The sequence below is a fragment of the Macadamia integrifolia genome, chromosome 1, assembly GCF_013358625.1.
Source record: "Macadamia integrifolia cultivar HAES 741 chromosome 1, SCU_Mint_v3, whole genome shotgun sequence".
Taxonomy (NCBI): domain Eukaryota; kingdom Viridiplantae; phylum Streptophyta; class Magnoliopsida; order Proteales; family Proteaceae; genus Macadamia; species Macadamia integrifolia.
In genome coordinates this window covers 35717904-35727814 of record NC_056557.1, presented here as the reverse complement: position 1 = coordinate 35727814, position 9911 = coordinate 35717904, and the positions used below count along the sequence as shown (strand labels likewise).

At 42.9% G+C, this 9911-nt stretch overlaps 1 protein-coding gene and 1 pseudogene across 1 annotated transcript in view; one reads left to right on the top strand and one right to left on the bottom strand.

The window, feature by feature from the left end:
* LOC122073683 (translation initiation factor eIF-2B subunit beta-like) overlaps positions 1–9911 on the top strand; it is a 47880-nt gene that overhangs the window by 10300 nt on the left and 27669 nt on the right. The window lies entirely within an intron of this gene.
* LOC122073673 lies at positions 2770–4685 on the bottom strand (annotated as a pseudogene).

Here is a 9911-nt window from a genome sequence, read left to right as displayed (position 1 = left end):
TTTATATACTATTCCTACTTAAGTGAATAGTGATGGATGGGTCACTCAGGTGGGTGGGTGTACCCACCTGACATACCCATCCGAGAGTCAAAACTTGGGATTTTGACCGGGCTCGGACCTCGGCTCAAACCCCACCCCAAGCATACATTGTAGCCTACGCATATATCTTAAAATACAGATATAATACCTGTTTTACCCGTACATAGCCTTATGGTAGGTGCACGTACACGGTTTGGGCACTCCCGTCTCTTCTGGCACTGGCTCGGACTTGTCGGGCCAGCCGGTGTTTAAGGTCACCCGTGCCATCATAGCCCATAAGGAACCCACTCTAATATCCTCTGGCTCGGTTCCTGCATGGTTAAACCGGTTCAACCACGAAATCAGACCGGGTTTAAGAAGCGGGATATTACACACTGTGGTTAGAACTCAGTCATTGAAGCAATGAGTTTGGGGCGAGCTCTGATTTTACTGCCAGTGATGAGCAATCAAGGGCTTAATACCAGGCTTTTAGAGGAGAAGAAGATTGGATTGGAGATACTAAGAGATGAGCAAGATGGATCATTCACTAAAGACTCAGTGGCTAACTCGGTGAGGGTGGTGATGGTGGAGAAAGAGGGAGAGCCTTTGACAAGGAAAGCGAAAGAGGCAAGGGAGATGTTTGGCAATAGGGATGAGAATGAACGTTGCCTTAATGGCTTTGTTAGATTCTTAAAGGAGAATAAAAGAAAAAGAGACTAGGTACATCATTGTGGACTTGATTCAATGGCTTCCTTGGAACACAATCATTATGGATCCAATTTCCTTAAGGCCACGAAGAATGGAAATCCATTCATCACACACAATCAGGGCCACCGGGGAAGGGGGCATGGGACCTTCAACCCTTGGATTGTGTGGTGAGGTTCACCGCGTGATCAGGGAAACTTTGTCTATTTATAATTATCACAAAAGTTTGTTCTTTTACCAAATGTCACAATGCATGCATATATTCAGCCACATGGATGAATGATATATCCAATCTAACCGATGGCTAGAGAAGACTTCGTCTAGATTAGCTACGTGCCGAATGTATGTCTAATTCAATCAAATATTTTATTTTATATTTGGTCGCATCCAATGTATGTCAATGTATGTGTAAAAAAAAAAAAGGCTGAACACATTGATCGATGCTCCTCCCATTTCAGCCCCCATTGGTTGAGCCACTGACCCCAAGAAATCTAGTAATGTGCCCAACCCCCTCCCTAAAAAATAAAGTAAAAACGAAGTCACTTGGATAACTACTCAATTAATAATATAATAAGGAAAGATAAAATAAATCTTGTAATTAATAAATCTCTCCAATACTTGTTTGTCAGGATTCTGGGGCTGGGGGTGTGCAAATGAATAGTGACAAAAGTTTACAGAACCTCACCATATCTCTTCCTTAGGGGATCCACAATATCCCCCTCTTTGTTGTCTTAATGGGTTTTATAATTGAGCGACTGAATGTGACAACAGCGGAGGGTATAGAGCACTAAAGCCTAGTTTAGCAACATTCCTGAAAGTGTACAACACTTAATTTGATGCCAAAGCAGTCAGGGTATTATAACCATATGTGTACACAAGTATACACCTTTTAATGCATTGGGGCTTATGTTCAAAGAAGTAATACCCAGTTATATGGATTCTACACAAATATAAATGAGATAGCCAAGCCATGTATAAGTTGCACCAAAATACATGGATGCGAAGGGATTAAAAAGATCCTCAAGAGACTGGACTTGGTAAGCCTTGTAACCTTGAAAATACTTTGGTTAAAAGAAAAAAAAAACTTCACACAAGAATTTAGTTCATGAAGAAGTCATGATTTTACGCATATATCCCTATTTGTAATGTAAACAGTTCCGATATAATAATATCATGGAAATACTTGCATAGCCATTGTGCCTTGGGATAATCAATTCCCATAATTCCAGTAGAGGAAATTCCCATAATTCTAATAGAGGATCCCATGCCATTCACAGAGTGCATGCTACAGACCTCCGCAAGGGCTGCTAGAACTGTTTGAGTAACGGATAAAGTTCAAAGACAACCAACCAAGCTTCAGCAAAAAACGTTTAAGAAATGCAAAGATTAAAGAAAAAGATGTGAGATAAGACATTTCTTGGGAGAGGAAGAGTTAATTCCTAGATTTAAAAACAACAAAACTAGTTGGTGTATAAAAAAGACAGGATAAAGAGGAGCTAACAAGTTCAATCTGAATTTATGCAGAGGAGCACTCTACATCAGAAATTATAGAAATATTCAAATCATAGTTGTCACGGTGTCCAGGTGATGACCTGGGGCGTTGGAGGGCCCTAGACAATGGTAAGAAGAAACACCTAGTAATCATCTCCCAAAACAAATTTAGATAAATAAAAAAGAGAAAATTTCAATGCCACCTCTTGAACTTTGGTCTTTATTCAATGTCACCCCTTGTACTTTTTGAAATACCAAAGACCACCCATAATAATTTAAAAAATTTCAAATCCGTCCCTACCGTTAGCCATCCCTATTAACTGTTGGAATATCTGTTAGTTGTTTGTTTAAAATGCCCAAAACACCCCCACTCAAAGTGATTTGACCACCTTACCCTTGTCCCTTCTTCTAAACCAAAACTTGCAACTCCCCTCCCCTTTGATGAAGGTTCGCGGCTACCCATTCTCTCCGACAAAGGTTAGTCTTCAATGGTTGTAAGTTTAAGTTTTCCTAATCGTAAACACGAACCAAACAAGCATTTAGAAGCACAATGAGCTAAACAACGGCTGCACCGGTGGCTGGGCCATTGAGGATGCCCCAACAGCTGTGCCCTGTCGCCACATAACATCCCTTGATTGGGTATCTCTCTGATCACCAGCCAACCATCGTCTGTACACGGCAAGAAGCTCGCTTGCTGGGCCTTGAGATGCGCTTTCCCTCCTCCAAAACTAAGTGGCTCGACACCGACGCTGGCACCCTCTGCAACACCTTAATGGACTCAGGATCACCCATCACTTGCTCTGGATTGTTCGACACTTGAGCCTCCGCAGACATCCTGCACAGGTACATCTCTCCTGTACATTGTACACACAACCCCATTAATTTCATTTCATTTCACAAAAGCCAAAAAATCTCAAACGCAGAAATGGAAAGATGAGCGACAGAGTCTGATTTTCCAAGTTTTCGTAGATTTTACTTGTAGGACGAGGGTAGACTTTGGGGTCCATGGATTTCCCACCTTGGGCCGGGTAGCTGAGAAACAGAGCATGAGGAGTAATGGCAGCGGGGTCTCGCGGCTCCCGAACGATGCCATGAGCCTTTAGACCGGAAACCCTGAAGATGGAGGACAAGAGAGGTAACCGACACGATCATGGCCCAAGTGCCAATACTACTGCATCCGCCGTGATTACCCTGTCTCCATGCTTAAGCACCAGCACTCGTGCCCGCCTTCCCTCCACCTCTACCCGATCGACCTCTCCGATCACCACCTTCAACCCATGATTGGCCATCGCTGGCGAGAGCAGAGTCCTAGTGAAGAGCTGTGAGTGGACCTATGCTGTGGTCTCCATCGTGCCGATTGTCCTAGGGTTCCTAGTAGGTCCATCCACCCATGCAGGAATGTTTCAACTGCTGCTGGTGGCGGGACACTGGTTCTCGATTAACTCATTGACGGTGAGGTTGAGGGTCTGGAGGGGACGGTAGCCGTAAGCTTGGGGACCATCTAGTTCGAGGACGAGGGAGCGGTGGAGGTTGAAGCTAGCTCGGCGAGGCTAGAGAGGGGTCCACCATTGCACCAGTCGTGGGCAAGGAAGCCACCGGCCTTGCCCGAGGCACCGCAGGCGACCGATGATTTCTATAATCGCAGGTTTTGGTTTAGAAGAAGGGGCAAGGGTAAGGTGGTCAAGTCACCTTGAGTGGATGGTGTTTTGGACATTTTAAACAAAAGCTAACAGATATTCCAATAGGTAACCGGGATGGTTAATAGACATGGATGGATTTGTAATTTTTTAAATTATTAGGGGGTGTATTTGGTATTTTGAAAAGTATAGAGAGTGGAATTGAATAAAGACCAAAGCTCAGGGAGTGGCATTGTAATTTTTTTAATAAAAAATAATTTTTGGAAGGCCAAAATCCACAAGGTTATGTTAAATTAAAGTGCTCCCAAGTATTGGCACACCACTGCTGTTCTTCTGTTTGGATATTTGTAGTTTTTTCAATTTCAAAACCCATTAGAAATGGATTAAGAGAACTGATGCAAAAGCACTCCAAGATCCAGATCAATTGGTTTAGATTAATCCTAGTCAGCATAGATGTTAAGTATGGCTTGTGTTACTTATCCCTTGTTAAATATAATTTATGAAATGTGTTTCCACGCATTTATACAATTTCTCTGTGTTTCTTGAGAGTTTTGAATGGTTATCTTAAATGTCTTAGTGTACTCACACAAATCGTAAATATCCATGACATGTCTCTCAAATTTGGTTTAAAAATAATCCCACCATTATCAATATTCCCACCTATATCAATACTTCAAACCTTGAATATAGAAATGTTCCACTACCATCTAATCTTACCTTTACTTATGTTCGGGATAGGTATGGTCTCTTCTTTGCATCTTGTGAAAAGCACACTTTTCCTCTTTTCTCATTAGACTTGATCCACTCTTTGAGGACATTGGGGTTGTTCCACATCTCTTCGATGTTCTCAGGAGAAACTCTTGAATCCCAGTATGTCTATATTGTTTTATGATTGTCCTTGTTGGCAACTCGGCCATGTGGCGGTGATGACATGGTAAGTTTGGGTGATGTGATCGAAAATGATGATATGGTACTGTTCACTGTCACCGATGAGATAACAGAGCCACATGGTGTGCACGGAGTGGATTGATACATCTATGGTAGGTGGTGCGGGTTTTCTGGTCAAAACTGGTAAAATTTACCTATTTACACTCAAGGGCATTTTTGGCAGTGAAAATGAAATTTTTGGAAGATTATTTCTCATGAAAAAGATAGATTTTAATTTATTAAGTCTAATTCTTCTGATTTCGTCGCATTCCGATACCGTATGAAGAAGTTACGACATCTGCGGTCAAAAGACTACTTTTATAATAGCCGGGGGTAGTTTCGGCTTTGAAGATAAATTTTTTGAAATTAACTTTCTCCACGTAACAATACAAAAAAAACTTCAATCTTTACAACGATTTAGATTTCGTCGCATTTCGATTTTGTATGAGGAAGTTGTGGCATCAGAAAAGTTCAAGGCCATTTTGATCATTTTGTATGGCTAAGTCAGATGACCAGGTCTTCTGAAAAGTTGTAAAGTGCCAAGTCATTATTCCATTGCATCTTGTTTCAACTCAATCGGAGTTTGTGTGAGAGAGTTATAAAGATTTCCAAGGAATCGGTCTCAAAAATCCGATCCAAAATGGCCAAATACCTCTCGGCCAGTGCATGTGGTTTTTGGATATATAACTTTAAGTTAAGGGAGATTTATGAAATTTTGATAAGTTCAAGGCCTTGGTTGTTAGTAGAAAATGGTGGGTCTGATTGGATGTAGCACACGTGTATCTTTCTAGATGTAATGGTTCAGATCCAAAGGATGATGTGTATCGATTGATCTTGGATTCTGATCCAAAGGCCATAAGGATCTCAACTTTTTGAAAAGGAGATAAGGCTCCTTAATTTGTGTTGCAACAACCAATCAAATATTGACAACCAAAAGGTTGATGACGTAGGGCTGATGCGCCTGTCAGCGCCTACGTCAGCAGGTCAACTCTACTTTAGTCAATTGATTCTAATCTGATGGCTAAGATTCAAGATCTATTACATGGATCCAAGGGCCTATATTAAAGGTGCATTTTTTATTAAATGAATGGCCCAGATCATGCCGTTGCGTATGCCAAGCCAACCTTCGAAGATTCAATTTCAGGTTATCTCATTACTCTAATTTCAAATGACCATATCTCCCTAGTCACAAGGCCAAATCTGTCCATTCAAGCTGTAGCTTCTTTATTTTTTTGAGTTACACACATTGGAAGAAAAAAAAAAAAAAAGGGTTTCAGAGAGTGTAAGGTTGTGGATTTTGTGTGTGAAACTCCTCCCTCCATTGTTGACCATTAAAAAGCTTGAACGTTTTATGTGAGTTGTTTTATACTCCATTAATGGTGGTTTAGAAGGGTAGTTGGATGGTATTGATGATACCTTATTTCCAAGCCAAAGGAAGAAGAAGAATGAAAGGGGAGCTTCCCTTTGTTAGTAGAACTATTAATGGGTTTTGTTGCTTAATGGGAGTTTTGGTTACTTCATTAATGGGGGTTTGAGGAGGTGGTCGAGGTGTATTGATGATGTATTGACTCAACGCCAGAGAGGAAGAGAAGAAAACAAGTGAGAGTTTGCTTGTGGTTGGTCTGAAGAGCAAGAAGCCAAGGGGAGAGAAGGTGTGAGTATCAAACTTGTTAGTACAAGCTATCAGTCATCCCAGACAACCGGTTGTGAGATTCCTTAGCATTTAATTTATATTATATGCATGTATGTGCTCTAGGGTTCGTTGTGGATGAATTGTATACATGCTAGATTAGTTGTGGATGAACTATAAACATGCTAGCTAGTTGTGGATGCATATGCTAGGCAGGGGTTGATGGTAGGGCATTGATATAAGCTCAAATTTATTGTATTCTTATATTGAGTGCTTAGTGGGTACTAAGCACTGGGAGTGGGTACTCCCGTGTAGTGGGTGTTACACATTTATCTGCATTGCGAGTACTATCTCAGCTTCGACTTGAGAAAATCAGGTGTGGGTGTAGTCAAAAGTAGTGTATTGAGTAGGTACAAAGCCTTTATAGACACTACTCCGAGGATGGAGGAAAATTGTTGAACCTCATAAAAACCCTGTGTTGTGGGTGTGCTTATTATTTACATTGCATATATTAAAGTGTGTGGAATGCAGAATGGTTGTGCACACTTGGAAGTGTCTATGAGATGCTGAGTGTGCATATGACTGTATACAAATAAGGACATGCTCAAGGACAGATGTAACAAGGTTTACCGTGTTAGATATCAGACAAATTTTGGAGATCGAAATTGGATTCACTGATTCACCCTCATCTCAGTGACTGTCGGGTTACAATAATTGGTATCAAAGCCGATACTCATTGACAGTTTGATCAACAACTAAGTGATTCAGAGGCAGTGGAAGTGACAGTATAGAGGGTGAAGACTATTTAGGACATGCACCAAAGTTTGATGGATTTGATTTTGTCTTGTGGAAGAGAAGAATGCAGTCTTACCTTGGTTCACTGGATTATGATATTTGGACATCAGTTCTTAATGGGTACAAGGAACCTGAGGCATGTCTGATTGACAATGAAGTCAAGAAAGCTTATTGTTACAATCAAAAGGTTGTGAATGTAATATTCTCAGCACTGGACATGAGTGTGGTAGCTAAGGTAATGGACTGTGACTCAGCCAAGGATATTTGGGAAAGGTTGAAGAGCACTTTTGAAGGAGATGAGAAGATCAGGAAAGCAAAGCTTCAGACTTTCAAAGGCCAGTTTGAAAATCAGTTTAAAAGTCTGCTAATGCAAGAGGGAGATAATAGGGACACCTATATGACCAGGGTAAATGAAGTGGTCAACTCTATTAAGGGTCTAGAGTCAATCTAGATAATTCAGCTATTTGTCAGAAAATCCTGAGATCTCTATTGCCCAAGTATGACTCTAAGGTGTCAGCAATTGAAGAGGCAAAGGACTTAAACAATATCACCCTTGATCAAGTGCATGGCACTTTCACAGCTCTATGTTCTTTTTCCCTTTCTTTAATTCAAAAATGAGACTCCCCCCGACAAACCCTTTACTAAAAGTGCTATAAAAAGTACAAATTCACCCAAAGTATGCATTTAGTGACAAGTATTTTTTTTCTTGGTACAAAATTATTAGTTACAGGTATAACTAACAAATATAAGAATAAGTGATTTCCCATTGAACTTAAAACCCAGGAAACAGAGCAAATATCAAACAAAGAGAAAACTCAGTGCTAATTAAATCCACTTGAGCAACAAAGGATCGCAACAGGATTACCAAAATGAGATTTTTAAGTAAATAACCGAAAAGGCTGTATATTTGCCTAGACCCATCACCTTAGCTACCAAGAAGAAAATAGAATCAGGTGGGGTGGGGGGCGCTAGGGGGAAGAACAATTACCCGTATCTCAGTTTCTTGAAAATCGTTAATCTTTGTAGCTTCTCCAGAGGCAGCGAAGAGTACTAGCTTTTAGAGCCCCAGTGATGATTTATAGGAATGGTTGGAAATTGATAAGTGGAAAGGTCTTACACGTCTCTAGTTCAAAGAAAAAGATAATTGTTTAGGGGTTTCCAAGGATGTGGAGTCAAGGCCTAATGGAGGAATGAGGAGCTCTGGAGTTTTGATGATTGTGGCCATTCTGATTTGGTAGGACAGTTGAAGGAAAGAGCCGAAGAAACTAATGAGAATCATTATATGCAAAGTACAAAGGAGAATAAGAAAACTTCCAAACTCCCAAGTGAGAATCGGTATATAGAAGTGACAAGAATTTTCTTGAAAGTGAAAGAAACATTTGCGTAAAAGATAAAAGTATTTGATTTCACTTGGGTACATGGATTTAGTTCTCGCATTGTTATTGTTGCTGCCAAAAACCCCGCTGGTCCAACCTACACAAACACAGACGACGGAGGCCCAGAACTGTCCGGGGTTAGTCCTCCGACGCTCAAGTCAGGGTCGGCCGCACAGTTCAATAAGGGAGTAATGGTGAGGGTGTTAGAGCTTACCTTCCCCTTTCTTCCGTGCCTTCTTATATAGCTCTTCGGCCTTAGGGTTTTTCCCCTTTCTTCCCTCTTAGAGTCCTACTAGAATACGTCCAACCTTCCGGGGGAATATTCCCCTCATACAGACGACGTGATCCCGCGTGATTCTGCGGGCGTGCCTCGGCGATTGAGCGTGCTCGAGTGTGAATGGTTTCTTGGAACCTTCATCTGGCGGAGGACACGTGTCCCGGTAATGACACGTGTCATTGCCCCCACCGAGAGGTTATTTTGGCTATATCAGGAGCCCCCTTACTTCCACTAGGAGCTTCTTCCTGTGGGAGTAACCATCTTCTGAAGTTGACTTGTTCCCTCGGCCTTGGCATTACCAGTGACCAAGGCTTTGGGGTCGATCGAGAGGAAGACCTTTCGCCGCTTCGGATCGGCTTTACTGAGCCCCCTGTCGAAGGTGGGACACTCGGTCAGGTCTGTTCGGTTTTGTCAAGCCCCCTGCCGAGGAAGGGACACTCGGTCAAGTCTGTTCGGTTTTGGCCGAACTCCCAACCGAAGGAGGGACCTTCGGTCAGGTCCGTTCGGCTTTGGCCGAACTCCCAACCGAAGGAGAGACCCTCGGTCAGGTCCGTTCGGCTTTGGCCGAACTCCCAACCGAAGGAGGGACCCTCGGTCAGGTCCGTTCGGCTTTGGCCGAACTCCCAACCGAGGGAGGGACCCTCGGTCAGGTCCGTTCGGCTTTGGCCAAACTCCCAACAGAAGGAGGGACCCTCGGTCAGGTCCGTTCGGCTTTGGCCAAACTCCCAACCGAAGGAGGGACCCTCGGTCAGGTCCGTTCGGCTTTGGCCGAACTCCCAACCGACGGAGGGACCTTCGGTCAGGTCCGTTCGGCTTTGGCCGAACTCCCCACCGAAGGAGGGACCCTCGGTCAGGTCCGTTCGGCTTTGGCCGAACTCCCAACCGAAGGAGGGACCCTCGGTCAGGTCCGTTCGGCTTTGGCCGAACTCCCAACCGAAGGAGGGACCCTCGGTCAGGTCCGTTCGGCTTTGGCCGAACTCCCAACCGAAGGAGGGACCCTCGGTCAGGTCCGTTCGGCTTTGGCCGAACTTCCAACCGAAGCAGGGACCCTCGGT